Genomic DNA, 15198 nt, shown 5'->3' on the forward strand with positions numbered 1-15198 from the left:
GGTTGTCTTTGAGTTTTGTTGACTGTATCCTTTGCTGTGCAAAAGCTTCTTATCTTGATGAAGTCCCAATAGTTCATTTTTGCTTTTGTTTCTCTTGCCTTCGTGGATGTATCTTGTAAGAAGTTACTGTGGCCGAGTTCAAAAAGGGTGTTGCCTGTGTTCTCCTCTAGGATTTTGATGGAATCTTGTCTCACATTTAGATCTTTCATCCATTTTGAGTTTATCTTTGTGTATGGTGAAAGAGAGTGGTCTAGTTTCATTCTTGTGCATGTGGATGTCCAATTTTCCCAGCACCATTTATTGAAGAGACTGTCTTTCTTCCAGTGGATAGTCTTTCCTCCTTTGTCGAATATTACTTGACCATAAAGTTGAGGGTCCACTTCTGGATTCTCTATTCTGTTCCATTGATCTATGTGTCTGTTTTTGTGCCAGTACCACACTGTCTTGATGACCACAGCTTTGTAGTACAACCTGAAATCTGGCATTGTGATGCCCCCAGATATGGTTTTCTTTTTTAAAATTCCCCTGGCTATTCGGGGTTTTTCTGATTCCACACAAATCTTAAAATAATTTGTTCTAACTCCATGGTAAAGTCCATGGAAAGTCCATGGTGTAATGATAGGGATTGCATTAAATGTGTAAATTGCCCTGGGTAACATTGACATTTTCACAATATTAATTCTGCCAATCCATGAACATGGAATATTTTTCCATCTCTTTGTGTCTTTCTCAATTTCTTTCAGAAGTGTTCTATAGTTTTTAGGGTATAGATCCTTTACCTCTTTGGTTAGGTTTATTCCTAGGTATCTTATGCTTTTGGGTGCAATTGTCAATGGGATTGACTCCTTAATTTCTCTTTCTTCAGTCTCATTATTAGTGTATAGTTATACCACTGACTTCTGGGCATTGATTTTGTATCCTGCCACACTGCTGAATTGCTGTATGAGTTCTAGCAATCTTGGGGTGGAGTCTTTTGGGTTTTCTATGTAGAGTATCATGTCATCGGCGAAGAGGGAGAGTTTGACTTCTTCTTTGCCAATTTGAATGCCTTTAATGTCTCTTTGTTGTCTGATTGCTGAGGCTAAGACTTCTAGTACTATGTTGAATAGCAGTGGTGAGAGTGGACATCCCTGTCATGTTCCTGATCTTAGGGGAAAGGCTCCCAGTGCTTCCCCATTGAGAATGATATTTGCTGTGGGTTTTTTGTAGATGGCTTTTAAGATGTTGAGGAATGTTCCCTCTATCCCTACACTCTGAAGAGTTTTGATCAGGAATGGATGCTGTATTTTGTCGAATGCTTTCTCTGCATCTATTGAGAGGATCATATGGTTTTTGTTTTTTCTCTTGCTGATATGATGAATCACACTGATTGTTCTACGAGTGTTGAACCAGCCTTGTGTCCGGGAATAAATCTTACTTGGTCATGGTGAATAATTTTCTTAATGGAAAAATTGGATCTGATTGGCTAGTATCTTGTTGAGAATTTTTGCATCCATGTTCATCAGGGATATTGGTCTATAATTCTCCTTTTTGGTGGGGTCTTTATCTGGTTTTGGAATTAAGGTGATGCTGGCCTCATAGAATGAATTTAGAAGTACTCCATCTCTTTCTATCTTTCCAAACAGCTAGAGTAGAATAGGTATGGTTTCTTCTTTAAACGTTTGATAGAATTCCCCTGGGAAGCCATCTGGCCCTGGACTTTTGTGTCTTGGGAGGTTTTTGATGACTGCTTCAATTTACTCCCTGGTTATTGGCCTGTTCGGGTTTTCTATTTCTTCCTGATCCAGTTTTGGTAATTTTGGCTTTCCAGAAATGCGTCCATTTCTTCTAGATTGCCTAATTTATTGGCGTATAGCTGTTCATAATATGGTTTTAAAATCGTTTGTATTTCCTTGGTGTTGGTAGTGATCTCTCCTTTCTCATTCATGATTTTATTAATTTGAGTCTTCTCTCTCTTCTTTTTAATAAGGCTGGCTAATGGTTTATCTATCTTATTAATTCTTTCAAAGAACCAACTCCTGGTTCTGTTGATCTGTTCCACAGTTCTTCTGATCTCGATTTCGTTGAGTTCTGCTCGAATCTTTATTAACTCTCTGCTTCCGCTGGGTGTAGGACCTATTTGCTGGTTTTTCTCTAGCTCCTTTAGGTGTAAGGTTAGCTTTTGTATTTGAGTTCTTTCCAGTTTTTGGATGGATGCTTGTATTGCAATGTATTTCCCCCTCAGGACTGCTTTTGCTGTATCCCAAAGATTTTGAACGGTTGTATCTTCATTCTCATTAGTTTCCATGAATCTTTTTTATTCTTCCTTAATTTCCTGGTTGACCCTTTCATCTTTTAGCAAGATGGTCCTTAACCTCCATGTGTTTGAAGTCCTTCCAAACTTCTTGTTGTGATTTAGTTCTAATTTCAAGGCATTATGGTCTGAGAATATGCAGGGGACGATCCCAATCTTTTGGTATTGGTTAAGACCTGATTTGTGACCCAGTATGTGGTCTATTCTAGAGAAAGTTCCATGTGCGCTTGAGAAGAATGTGTATTCAGTTGAGTTTAGATGTAAAATACTGTAGATATCTGTGAAACCCATCTGGTCCAGTGTATCATTTAAAGCTCTCATTTCTTTGGAGAGGTTGTGCTTAGAAGACCTATCGAGTATAGAAAGAGCTAGATTGAAGTCACCAAGTATAAGTGTATTATTATCTAAGTATTTCTTCACTTTGGTTAATAATTGATTTACATATTTGGCAGCTCCCACATTCGGGGCATATATATTGAGGATTGTTAAGTCCTCTTGTTGGATAGATCCTTTAAGTATGATATAGTGTCCCTCTTCATCTCTCACTACAGTCTTCGGGGTAAATTTTAGTTTATCTGATATAAGGATGGCTACCCCTGCTTTCTTTTGAGGACCATTCAAATGGTAAATGGTTCTCCAACCTTTTATTTTCAGGCTGTAGGTGTCCTTCTGTCTAAAATGAGTCTCTTGTAGACAGCATATAGATGGGTCCTGCTTTTTTATCCAGTCTGAAACCCTGCGCCTTTTGATGGGGTCATTAAGCCCGTTCACAGACTATTTAGGAGTAATCAGAAATAAGGAAGCAACCAATGTCTTAATGGCAGAATGACCCGAGTAGCTTTCAATGTTAGGCTGATACTCACACATTTTTTCCCCCTCCCATCAAACAATATTACAGTACAGACCAACTTTAAAATGCTTTCAGAACAACTTACCTCAAAGTGAGGGAAAATTTAGACTGCAAAACAGCAAAGAGAAAAACATGGAACTGTGATTTGATTTACTTTTCTTAGTATGCTCTGCAAAACTGCAAATATATGGAGAAAAATGGTCTCTGGTTCTGATGGGTAACTGAAAACACATATTTACCTATATTCCTTAAAACTGTTCCACTGAAAAGACAGGAAAAACTCTGAAATAAATCTCCAGGGTCACTGAAAGATCAGGAGCACAGCTACCAACATACAAAAGTATTTTCTTACAGACTTTCTGCAAACCAAATGTAAACTGTTTTATAAAAATACATAAAATTGAGAAACATGCAAACACCTACAGGTGAAACAAAGATGAACAACAACAACAAAATGTTCCCAGCAGAATTCTGGAATGCCCCAAACTGAAAGAAGGCATAACGAAGAAGCTGTGCATGTGTCACCAAATTAATAAAAAAAAACTTACTAAAAAAAAAAAAGCCAGGTCAATCCCTTTGGTTAGAAGCTATTGATTCTAGCATTCATACTTAGGACACCCAGGGTAGGTAAATATCACTGATGTGGGAGATCTGACACAGGAGTTTCCATGAGGGGGCAATGGGACAGGAGAAGTGACTGCTAAGAACTTTATCCCCCACCCCACCAAACAGAGAAGCTACCAGGGCATCATTAATACAAGCCCTCTGGAAAACACTACTCCTTCTTTACACTGAGAGCAACATATAAAACAATACGTGTTCAGAACACGTATTCCCTGCTAGAGAAATGAAATTTCTTTCTGGGTCTAAGGCAATAAAATACATACAGTAATACTATTCACTCTGGATTTATCTACATACAGGAATAGAAAACCAGTAGTAAGTAACCTGACAGTTGAGGAAAATTCTTAAAGAGAGACATTATATTAAACAGAACTCTGAACACCATGAGTGCGACTGCCAACAAAATAAATGGAAAGAAAATAAGGAACTATAATTAATTCCCTTGAGATATTGGGGCATCCATCATATCTACAAACTAGAACAGCCTTCAAAAGAAGCATTTAGAGTTCTTAGAAATGAACAAACTGATTACTAAAATAAAACTCTCAGAGAAGAACGGATGAGCAGAATCAATGCAGATTAAATGCCAAACAGTGAGCTGGAAAACTAAACAAAGTGATCCTTCCAAGACTATAGCACCAGAGAACCAAGAGATCAAATCTTTGAGAATAATTGTTGAGGGATGGCAAGGACAGATCCAGAAGTTCTCATGTTGGTCTCACAGACCTTTCTAGAAGGAAAGAATGAGATAAATTATAGATACAATTCTCCCTGAGATGAAAAATGATAAGAGCCCATCAAAATGCTATAGAGATCTATGAACTCCAAGGATAAAAAGAACACTTTACCCACTTCCTGACAGAGAAAAATATGTAAAAAAAAAAAAAAAAAAAACCCAAAAAACAAAAAAAACAAAACAGAAGAGAAATAATCGGACATCTGTCTTCTAGGCAGGTGGATAATGCATGCTAGAATGCATCGCAACAATGCTGTCAATGACTTAAGAAGTCATTTTGAACTAGAATAAACTACTTTTTAAATATAGGTATTTATTTATTTATTTATTTATTTATTTATTTATTTTTAAAGATTTTATTTATTTACTCATGAGAAACACACAGAGAGAGAGGCAGAGACATAGGCAGAGGAAGAAGCGGGCTCCATGCAGGGAGCCCGACGTGGGACTTGATCCCGGGTCTCCAGCATCACGCCCTGGGCTGAAAGCGGCCTAAACTGATGAGCCACCCGGGCTGCCCACATATTTAAATTTATATATTCACACACATATTATATAAATTTATATTTATACATACACACATATTTTTTTCAATTAGGAACTCAAGAAACTTACCACCCATGCACAATTTCTGAAATGTGTGAGAAAAACATGGTATTGGGGCTGAATGTGTCTCCCATACCTACTTCATGTTGAACCCTAAGCCCTAGTACTTTAGAAGGTGACTGTATTTGGAGACAGGGCCTCTAAAGAGGTTAGTACATTAAAATGAGGCCATTAAGATGAACCTTCATCTAATCCTGCTGCTGTTCTCCTAAGAAGGAGAAATTTAGACCCTGGAAGAGATACCAGGGATGCACACACCATGTTAGGACATGGCAAGGAGGCAGTCATTTGCATGCCAAGAAGAGAGGACTCAAGAAATCAAACCTGCCTGCAATTTGACCTTGGATCACTAGCCTCCAAGATTGGGAAAAAATAAATTTCGGTTGTGTAGACCATCCAGTCTGTGATATTTCATTAAGGCAGCCCTAGCAAAGTAATATGTATATCAAACAAAAAGAATCCAACATAGCGATTGCATATAAATTAATAAAATGTTGTGGGCAAAGAAGACTATAAAACATATGTAACCATATAGTATAAACATACACTTGATAATTAGGTACTAGTGCCGTCAACAGCGTTTTTAAGAATATGACTGCCAAGAGAGCCGATGAATTGCTTACACTCTGAATCTCAGGTTCCAGCCAACAGGAATGAGCCATAGAGTTGTTTGAGAAGATGAGCAGGGTCAATAAAACTTGCCCAGGTTGTCTTTTATTTGAAGGGTGGGTGGAAGTATGCAATGAATTTTCAGTAATAATGAATAAATATTTTAAATGGATTTATTAAAAACTGGGTCCACTTTAGAAAAAAAGGCAGCAATGAAAACTTACTGGAGGTAAGCAAGAATTAAGAAAATCTAGTCAATCCAACTAAAGATAGAGCTAAATGGGAGAACAATAAAACAAAAGACAAACAGAAAACACACCAAAAATAAGTCTACATCATGATGAAATAATAACACATGTGAAAAGCACTGAATTAATTTATAAAAACCAGAAGCTCAGATTATGGGAAGAAAATAATCTAGCCATATGCTGTTTATAACTGATATAAGTAAAGCTACGTACCATGGGATAGTTAAAAATAAAGGCATGGGTAAAATACTAATAAAATTATTTTAAAAATGGAAAAATTTCCATATAATTAGCAGAAAAAATGAGATTTAGGGAAAAGTATAAAGAAGGCTATTTAATATTGATAAAAATTATGACTCTCCAAGCACATAAACATGTCTTGAATCTCTCTACCTTCAACAATATGGCTTTGGAATATAAAGGGCTGAGACTGCTAAAAACAAATTGTGACTTTTATAATTTCACTGAAGGAATTTAAAATACTATTTTCCTAAACTGACAAATTAAGTAGAGATAACAGTAGAAATGTAGAGGAATATGATTTAATTTATCTTTGTGTTTCTATCATCTCTCTACTCATCTAGCTATCTTTGTACCAAAGAAGCAATAATTTTTTTCATATATCCATAGAAAATTCACAAATACATATATGAATTTTACATGTGATAACAAAAGTATGTCAAAAAACCAGGGAGAGGGCACAGTATTGAATCAATGGTGTTGAAAGAACTGCCTTGCTCATTAGGAAAAAAATGAGCTTTACATCTCTTAACATACATACACAAAATGAATTATAAGTGGCTTAAATAATTGAATGTAAAAATTAAAACTATATAATAACTAAAACAAATGAGAATATTTTGGGTTTTTAAAAAATATTTTATTTATTTGAGAGAAAGTATGGGAGCAGGGAGGAAGGAGGAGAGGCAAGAGGGAGAGGTAGACTCTCTGCTGGGCAGGGTGCTGTGGGGGAGCCCATCCTAGACCTGGGATCATGACCTGATGACCTACGCAGAAGGCAGAGAGGCTTAACTGACTGAGCCACCCAGGCACCACGAGAATATATTGTTATTTTATGCCAAGAAAGAGCTTCCTAAACACTAAATCTGGAATCTGTAAGTAAAATAGAGATTGACAGATTTCACAAAATAAAAATGTAAAAAAAAAGTTGTTTTAAATTTGAATATGTTAAACGTTTTTTTCTTAAGAAGTCATATTCAGCTTGGGACTCAGACTTCTTTTTTTTTTTTTTTTTTTGGGACTCAGACTTCTAAGCAAAGCTGACTTTTGGTTCGTTCTCAAGGTGACTCTGCATCTAGACCGTTTGTAGGCAAGTGTAAGAAATGTCTTCTCTTGCAAATTCCCACATCTCTGTCTCAAAACTGTGACTTGATTTTAATTTTTAGTAGCACAACTCTTTGACTCGACGTCACTTTTCTCTTTCTGTTTTTATGACAGTCTAAAGAGAAAGTCTAATTTGAAGGTCAAATTAGATTATCTCCTTCTCTCAAGTGTCAACCTTTGTATTTCCTGCAGTACTTTCCCATTCTTATAATTTATAATTTAATAGCAACTTAACAGTAGTGTTTTTACCATCCTACAGTGAACTTTTCTATTATCTACAATGGAAGATATATAGCACATATTGGCATAATTTTCTCTACCCAACCTATCAAAGTATCACTGCTGTGAAGATATATATGCCTGCCTTTGCTCTGCTGTTAATACAAGCCCATGCTTCTTCCTATGTTATAGGTGACATGTGTGTGTTTGACACACTTTTCTACATGTAACCCATTGCAGGGTCCTAGGTGTGGAACTGCCTGGCATGCTGTATATCACCCTACCTTTCTCTTCTATTCAGGGAGACCTATCAGATTAAAATATGGAATATGGATATTATATAGGGAGAATCTTGAAGCTATTCACAAAAAGGAAAGAAATTGCTAAAAACTACTCTGATTCATTTTAACTATTGTTCTTGATATTATCTCTGCCACACCAGTGTGTGTGACACATTTAGAACTAATGCCCTAGTACATTATTTTCTGTATTTCTGCTTAAAATACCCTGAATTACTCAAATTCAGAGCAAAATCCAGATTTTTTACAAATCTGGAAGACAGAAATTTGCTAAGTATGTTGAATGGCTCCTATGCACATCTCTCCACCTTTTATGCAAAGGGATATTTGCATTATTATTATTTCCTGTCTTACATATTATCTAATGGTATTCTCAAAAGCTGCCTTCATAAACAAGGTGATTTTTTTTCAAAAATATGACTGTGAAGCTCAGTATTTTAACAGAAGTGAGAGGGAATTGATTAGTCTGGAACATCAGTTAAAATGTACTTTACAAAAGAATAAGATTATAGATAGAACACTGATAGTGCCTCTCAAAAACTTTCATAATAACATACCTTAAAAATGCATTTTAAAATTAAGCATTAATAAAGAAAATGAACTTAAAAATCTATAAATTGCCTTAAGCACACTCTATGCAAACTAGTGCTTATTTAATTTTGAATACGTATTTTTGTAAATGCAAGTATATATTAAACTTCTTTGAATATATTTGCTCCCCTTTGGAAACTTTACATTTTTGCTCATTTCTCTTTTTGTCCAACATGGGACTAGAAGAATTCTGCAGTGCTAGTGGTAATTAGGAAATGGGCTAGTTCCTCATCTATGTGGTGACATCTCATGGTAATAACCAGAGTCTTTTAGGCAACTCATTAACACAGATTATCATTCTATAAATTATCACTTCACTTCACTGAGTGGTAAGCTAATGCCCTGATTAAATGAATGCAAATCTGAAACACATTTCCTCTATTACTAGTGAGTGTTTATATACCGTATTTCATTGATCTGTTATTTAATTCTTTTTTAAGATTTTATTTATTTATTCACACATCTGACTACATAATGATTATGCCATTGTTTAAAATTTGCAAATTCAAACCAAATCTACACTGACAACCACAGTATGTAGAACATAAAATATGCAAAGCACCTTTTAAAGAATAACTATTGGTATAACATATGATTTTGAATAATAAAAATATAGAACATAAAATATGCCATAAAAATACCATCTAGTCCTAAGAGGCAGTATAGCTGAGTACTTGAAAGCACAGACTGGAGCTAGTGGATCTGGGGATACCCTGGCCTGCTGTCTGTCATCCCCCAGCTCCCTGACCATGAACAAGTTCATGAAACTTTCTTGATCTCATTTTCCTCATCTGTTAAAATGTAGATAATGTCAGTATTGCTTCATTGAAGGGTGTAAAGACTATATACATATATAACTTCAAACAATGTATGGTACATAGTAACTATCTGATATTTCTCTGTTTTTTTTTTCTTCTGCTCTATCTTCCTAAACTTCACATTAAAAAAAAAATTTGACAAACGCTGGGCCAGAAGAACAATAGTTTCCTGCATAGAACCTGTACATGCTAAATTGCAAAGGTTTTAGCAGAAATCATTTTGGTCGAAGACGCAACTCTAAGATAAAGATCATTTCAACATGGCTAAGTGTCCTGAAATATGAACAATAGGCTTCCAGAAGCCCATTCAGAAATATTAATTCAACTGTTATCACTGAAGGAAGTTATAGGAAGTAGTTCATTTTTCCCCCGAGCAATTAGAAACTTCTGTGAATTACAAAAAAAAATGTTATAAAAAGTATTAATTATAAAAGTTGCCTATTCATTTCCTTTCTGAGCCTTTAAAAAAATGAGGCTGGAATAAAATAAAAGGATATTAGTCACTTTTAAGGAAATTCTCTTTTCCTGTAACAAACTTTACTTCTTTTTGTAGACATTAAATAACTCACCTGAGTTGGCCAAATATCAAAACCAGCCAGAAGCTAGGAAGCTGATCTAACGGAACTAAGTAATCTCGTGGGAGATTATTTGGTTCACTTAGGGCTCTTTTAGCAATGTGGATCAAAAAGTGACCAGCCCCATTTTAAGGAGTGCTTTTAATTTTATATGTAGGTAGGTAATGGAAAGATAGAAAAAAAAAACTGACCTAAAAAATAAAGTATGTATTAGCATTATTCTCTTATTTCCTGAGCCTTTGAATCAAAGGACACTGATGCCTGTGTGAACATTTTATTATTCTGAATATCATCCATTTCTTATTCTGAATATTATTCCTTTACCATCAGGCTTCCACGTTCCTATAAAACACATGCCTTCTTTATGCAGGCTATTTTGCCAGCTTTGCAGGCTGGGATAGATCTGAATTGTTTGGGTTTTTATCCTGAAAACTAATAAGAAAATCATAATTGGTTTTCACCTTGATCTCACTGACTGTACAAGTCTTGTCTGCTTTGGCTTTGTATGATGCCCTTCATTAATATACTAATAAAATTAAGGTATGTTTAAAGAAAATAGTCTTTTATGCCAGGTGAAAATCCAGGTATTCATTATTTGTAGAAATTGCCTTCCAATTTATCCTTAGATTCTACTCTAAGCAAAGCTACACCATCTCTGCTCCCAACACGTGGAAATCATCTCTCACTTGCCTCCTTGTTTCACTGTCACCTCTGGCTGCCTCCTACCCACCAATCCCCATTCCTTTCCATTGAGCAGCCAAACAGATCTTTTAAAATTTCAAATGAAGTTATATTATTCCACAGTTTAATACTCTCTACTATGGACTGAACATGTTCCCCTAACTCCAATTCACATCCAAAGCTCCAAGTCCCAATGTTTTGGTTTTCAGAGGTGGGGTTTTTGGGTAGCATTTCGGTCATGAGAATAGAGACCCCACCATGAATGGGATGAGTGTCTTTAAAAGAAGTGTCTTTAAAAGAAGAGTGTTTTGGGATTCCTGGGTGGCTCAGTGGTTTAACGCCTGCCTTCAGCCCAGGGTGTGATCCTGGATTCCTGGGATCGAGTTCCACATCAGGCTCCTGGCACGGAACCTGCTTCTCCCTCTGCCTGTGTCTCTGCCTCTCTCTCTCTCCCTATCATGAATAAATAAATAAATAAAATCTTTTTTAAAAAAGAAAAGATCATCTCTCTTGCTGTAGGTGAGCACACAGTGAGAAGGCAGCCATCTGCAAACCAGGAAGAGGATTCACACCAGGAACCAAATTCAGTAACCAGGAAGAGGATTCACACCAGGAACCAAATTCAGTAACTTAAACTTTGACTTCTCAGCCTCTAGAACTGTGAAAAGTAAAATTCCATTGCTTAAGCCACAATAATCTGTTATAGCAGCCCAAAATGACTTCCTGTGGTTCTTAGAATAAAAGCTAATTTCCTTGTGTCCCTACAAGGCCCTGCCTACATGAGCTGGCTCTTGCCTGTTTCATTATCATCATCATCATATTCTCTCTCTCTCTTTCTCTCTCTTTCTTTCTCTCTCTCTCTTTCCTCCTTTCACTTATTTGCTCCAGCTATACTGGCCTTCAAATAGCTTCTACGTTGAGCTTTTTCACTGGCTTGTTCTGCCTTCCGAGAGCATCCTTGCTCCATATGTTCACAAGGCTGGCTCCTTCCTTTTTTTTAAGCCTAAATTCAAATATCATCCTTCTCAAAGACTTTCTTACCATTCAGTAGAAACTGTCTCAGCAGGGATCCCTGGGTGGCGCAGCGGTTTAGTGCCTGCCTTTGGCCCAGGGCGTGATCCTGGAGACCCGGGATTGAATCCCACATCGGGTTCCTGGTGCATGGAGCCTGCTTCTCCCTCTGCCTATGTCTCTGCCTCTCTCTCTCTCTGTGTGACTATCATTAAAAAATTTAAAAAAAAAAGAAACTGTCTCAGCAGACCATGAGTAACTATTTATTACAGAAACCTGTTTTATTTGCTCCAGAGTACCATATCACAAGCTGAGGTTTTCATATTTGCATTTTTAAAAATTTGTTTTCTGTCTTTCCCAACTGAAGGGCACATTTCTTATAAGTTAATATAAGGAGGACAAATTTAAGCTTACTCAACATTTTTCATTATGTTACAAGTTATTGTCTTCAAAACATTTGTGTTTTCTTTGGAGTGGGCACTTGTATCAGACAAGGCCAAGCTAGAAAATATAAACCACTCTAATGCATTTCAAACAGAGAAACTTTAATGTAGAGCACTGGTCACAAAGTTTATGGAAGAGATGAGAAATGCCAAGGAAACCATGAAGCATCCTATAAATTAATAATTATGTATAGGAAGAAGGTCTTACCTCTTAAACGAGTCAAAGGGAGGAAGTCACTGAAACTGAGCTGCTAGAAGATGGAGTTTGGCAGGCATATTTAGTGGAGGCAGCGCTTATCTAGAAAAAGCTGACATAAATGAAATGCAGTTATGCAGTTAGAAACTCAGCTGAGAGAGAAGAGGGGGAGGGAGGAGGAAGAGAAATGAGAGGAGGGAGGGAGAAAGGGAGGGGGAAGAGAAAGGCTTGTCTAGTCTTTCTGCTCTCAGATTTTGGGTCAGGGGAAGACACTGGGCAAACCTAGCTGGGAAAGCCGAGAGCAAAGGAGCCGGGGAAGTGTAGTTCTCTGGGGATACAGAACAAAGCATGGAAGGGCTGGGGATGCACAGCACTTAATACAGCTGCATAAAATGTGCACTGACAAGATAGCATCCTACCACAAACTAAAATCTGGGAATTCTCTCAGAAATGCCTTGCTATTTTTATTGCTTCCTAGACCCTCTACTATTAAAACTTCACCATAGGTATTTTGTCATATTTTTTCTAAAGGATTTTTATAATCAGTTTAAGAAATAGTTTCAGATTAGAACAATTATGATGCACCATGTGCTCCAGAACCACACACATAGACACACACACACACACACACACACACACACACAGATTTTCCAGACCTATAGCTGAGAAAGTGAGACTTGTCCCTTATGTTCATCAGTGACATAAGGATATATTACATTATGAAAACAGTTTCTCCTGGGTTTCTGTAAAAGTTAGAACTTTTCATTAACAAGTCACAAAAAGAGAATTTTACTGGCTCAGACAAGGTAGGATCCAAGATTTAAACCAAATAAATACCATTCTGTTTCTTCCTCTTTCTTTACCTGGAGTCCTTTTTGTGTCAGCTTCTTTCTCAGATTTCTTTCTTTCTTTATCTCCCCACGTTGGGAAAGATGGCCTCCAAGAGCCCAAATCTAGCCTATATCCTTATGACTTATAATACAGAGGAAAGACAAATCATCTTATAATCTGCACCAAATATTAGAGAAGACTATGACTTGGGTCAGCTGTGGAGGTGGCAAAAGAACCTCCAGCAACGGTCAACCCTATCAAGACAGTTTAGAGTAGGGGATGTGATTCCTCTACAAAAAGCAGATGTCAGACTAATTCCCCACCACTGTTTTTTCCAGCAGACCTCTGGGAAGTAAAAACACTGCTACAGTTAGCTCTGCCTTCTGGTTAGAAAAACCAATAGTCATCAAAAGCAAGGTATCAAAAATCAAGACTTGAGGACATTTCATTTCCAAGTTTCCATGTCTATAGAAATATGGCTAAAAGCAATGGGTGACTAAAGCAGCAGTCTCAGGATTTCACATATGAATTTGGTATGTGCCTGGGGGTGTGGAAACATTCTGTCTGTAGCACTGACCAACCAGCTGATGAATAGCTAAAAGACAGAAGGATGCTCTTTTTGAATTGAGGAAGCAACATTTTGTGAAAAAGTGACATAAATCTACTTTTCTGTTGAAAGATCTCTAGGCCTTTCCATTGGTATTTGCTTCCATAAGTAACAACCACTGACTTGTGTCCTCTTCAATTACAGAAATCTGTGTTTAAATAACGTATTGTGTAGAAATAATGTATTGTGGAGTCTCCCTAAAGTTAGTCTAAGGTTGTAAGTTACTCTGGATAAAATTTTTTTAAATGTTGTATCGAAAAACAATGACAAAAATTCCAAAGTTGTCACATGATCTTCATTTACTCAATTCTCCACTGTTAAAAATGAATTTCTTTCTTTTTTGTTTTTACTGGCTTCTCTTTAGGAAAATAGACATGCATGGAGAATCAGTATAAATTCTCTACTTTCTTTGCATGTTTGTATATTTACTTAAATAGCTCTCTTTTCTATCAGTGGTTAGAACTTTTAAGGCTTTTTTCCCCCCATGCTCCTCCTTAGACTTCTTTGGTATATACCTTTCAAACCATGCTGGGTAAGGGACGTCAGGTTTTTGAAATCAGATTTTTTGTTACTTTTGCAATAATGGAAAAGTTACTATGCCACAATGAGTCTCAGTTTTTAAACTGTAAAACTGGGGAAAATATAGTACCTCATGAGGTGGATAGGAGAATTAAAATATATGGGAGATACAAAGTTTACAATACTCAGCTTGAAAGATAGGAATCACTTAATAACTATTATTGTTTATAAGGGACAATGTTTAAGATAAAGTGAAAGATTCCAGTTGTATTTATTCAGACAACAGGTGGTTGTACAATTACAAAGCATTAACACCAGGTATGGTGTTCTGATATATAATCTTTCAATTCGAATTCAAGATTTCAAAGGTGCTTCAGGCTGACTGAAAAGCCTGATATTTCATACCATGAAAAATAAAAATGCAGCAACCTGCTTCATCAAAGATGTTTGCATTTGATGCAGGTTCTCATCTTAATTAGTCAAAAATGGAGCAGGCTTGTTTTTAGGGTAAGCTGATATATGCTTAAGATCTTAAATTTCTTTGCCTTTATCTTGTTTTGGGAAGAAAATTCTTTTTATCATTATCCCTCCAATCACATATCTACATTTTCCCTATCTAAGTTGTCAGTAGAGGATGCATGGAGAATCTGCCCATATTCTTATCTCTAGATGATCTTTTAAATAGTATGCACCGTAATTGAGTTCAGGTGGCAGCCATGAATGAGATAAATCTTGAATGAGATTAAGATGAATGACAGCTCTGCTGGCCAAAGTCCCACTGTCCCAGAAAGAAATGATAAATTAATGGAATCAATATTGGTGTTGTGTGATTTTAAAAAAGAATGTTTAAACATATGCTATGAATATTTCAGCAAAACATGAATCTCTGCCTTCCTTTTGTGCCTTTAATATCCCCATACTCCTGGGATCAACCATGTAGAACCAGAACTGAACAGTACATACTCCGAGACTTGCTGGAAAGTACTGGGAAGTGGTGACTCTTGCCGCGTGTCCTTCTTTGGGTCCAGATGAGTTGACATACAGGAAGTGCTGGCCACTCCCTTGAAACATACGAATACAACTCTTTCAGTACAATGT

The 15198-nt window shown here is 36.6% G+C and overlaps 1 long non-coding RNA gene across 1 annotated transcript; it reads right to left on the reverse strand.

Annotated features, from left to right (window-relative positions):
- Positions 1-228: 228 nt before the first annotated feature.
- Positions 229-12293, reverse strand: LOC140615869 (uncharacterized). The gene is made up of 2 exons (XR_012016380.1): positions 12156-12293; positions 229-2642 (listed from the first exon to the last, which is right to left on the reverse strand). It is a non-coding gene; the product is annotated as an uncharacterized lncRNA (long non-coding RNA).
- Between the last annotated feature and the right edge of the window lie 2905 nt (positions 12294-15198).

The sequence above is a fragment of the Canis lupus genome, chromosome 24 (genome assembly GCF_048164855.1).
Source record: "Canis lupus baileyi chromosome 24, mCanLup2.hap1, whole genome shotgun sequence".
Classification (NCBI taxonomy): domain Eukaryota; kingdom Metazoa; phylum Chordata; class Mammalia; order Carnivora; family Canidae; genus Canis; species Canis lupus.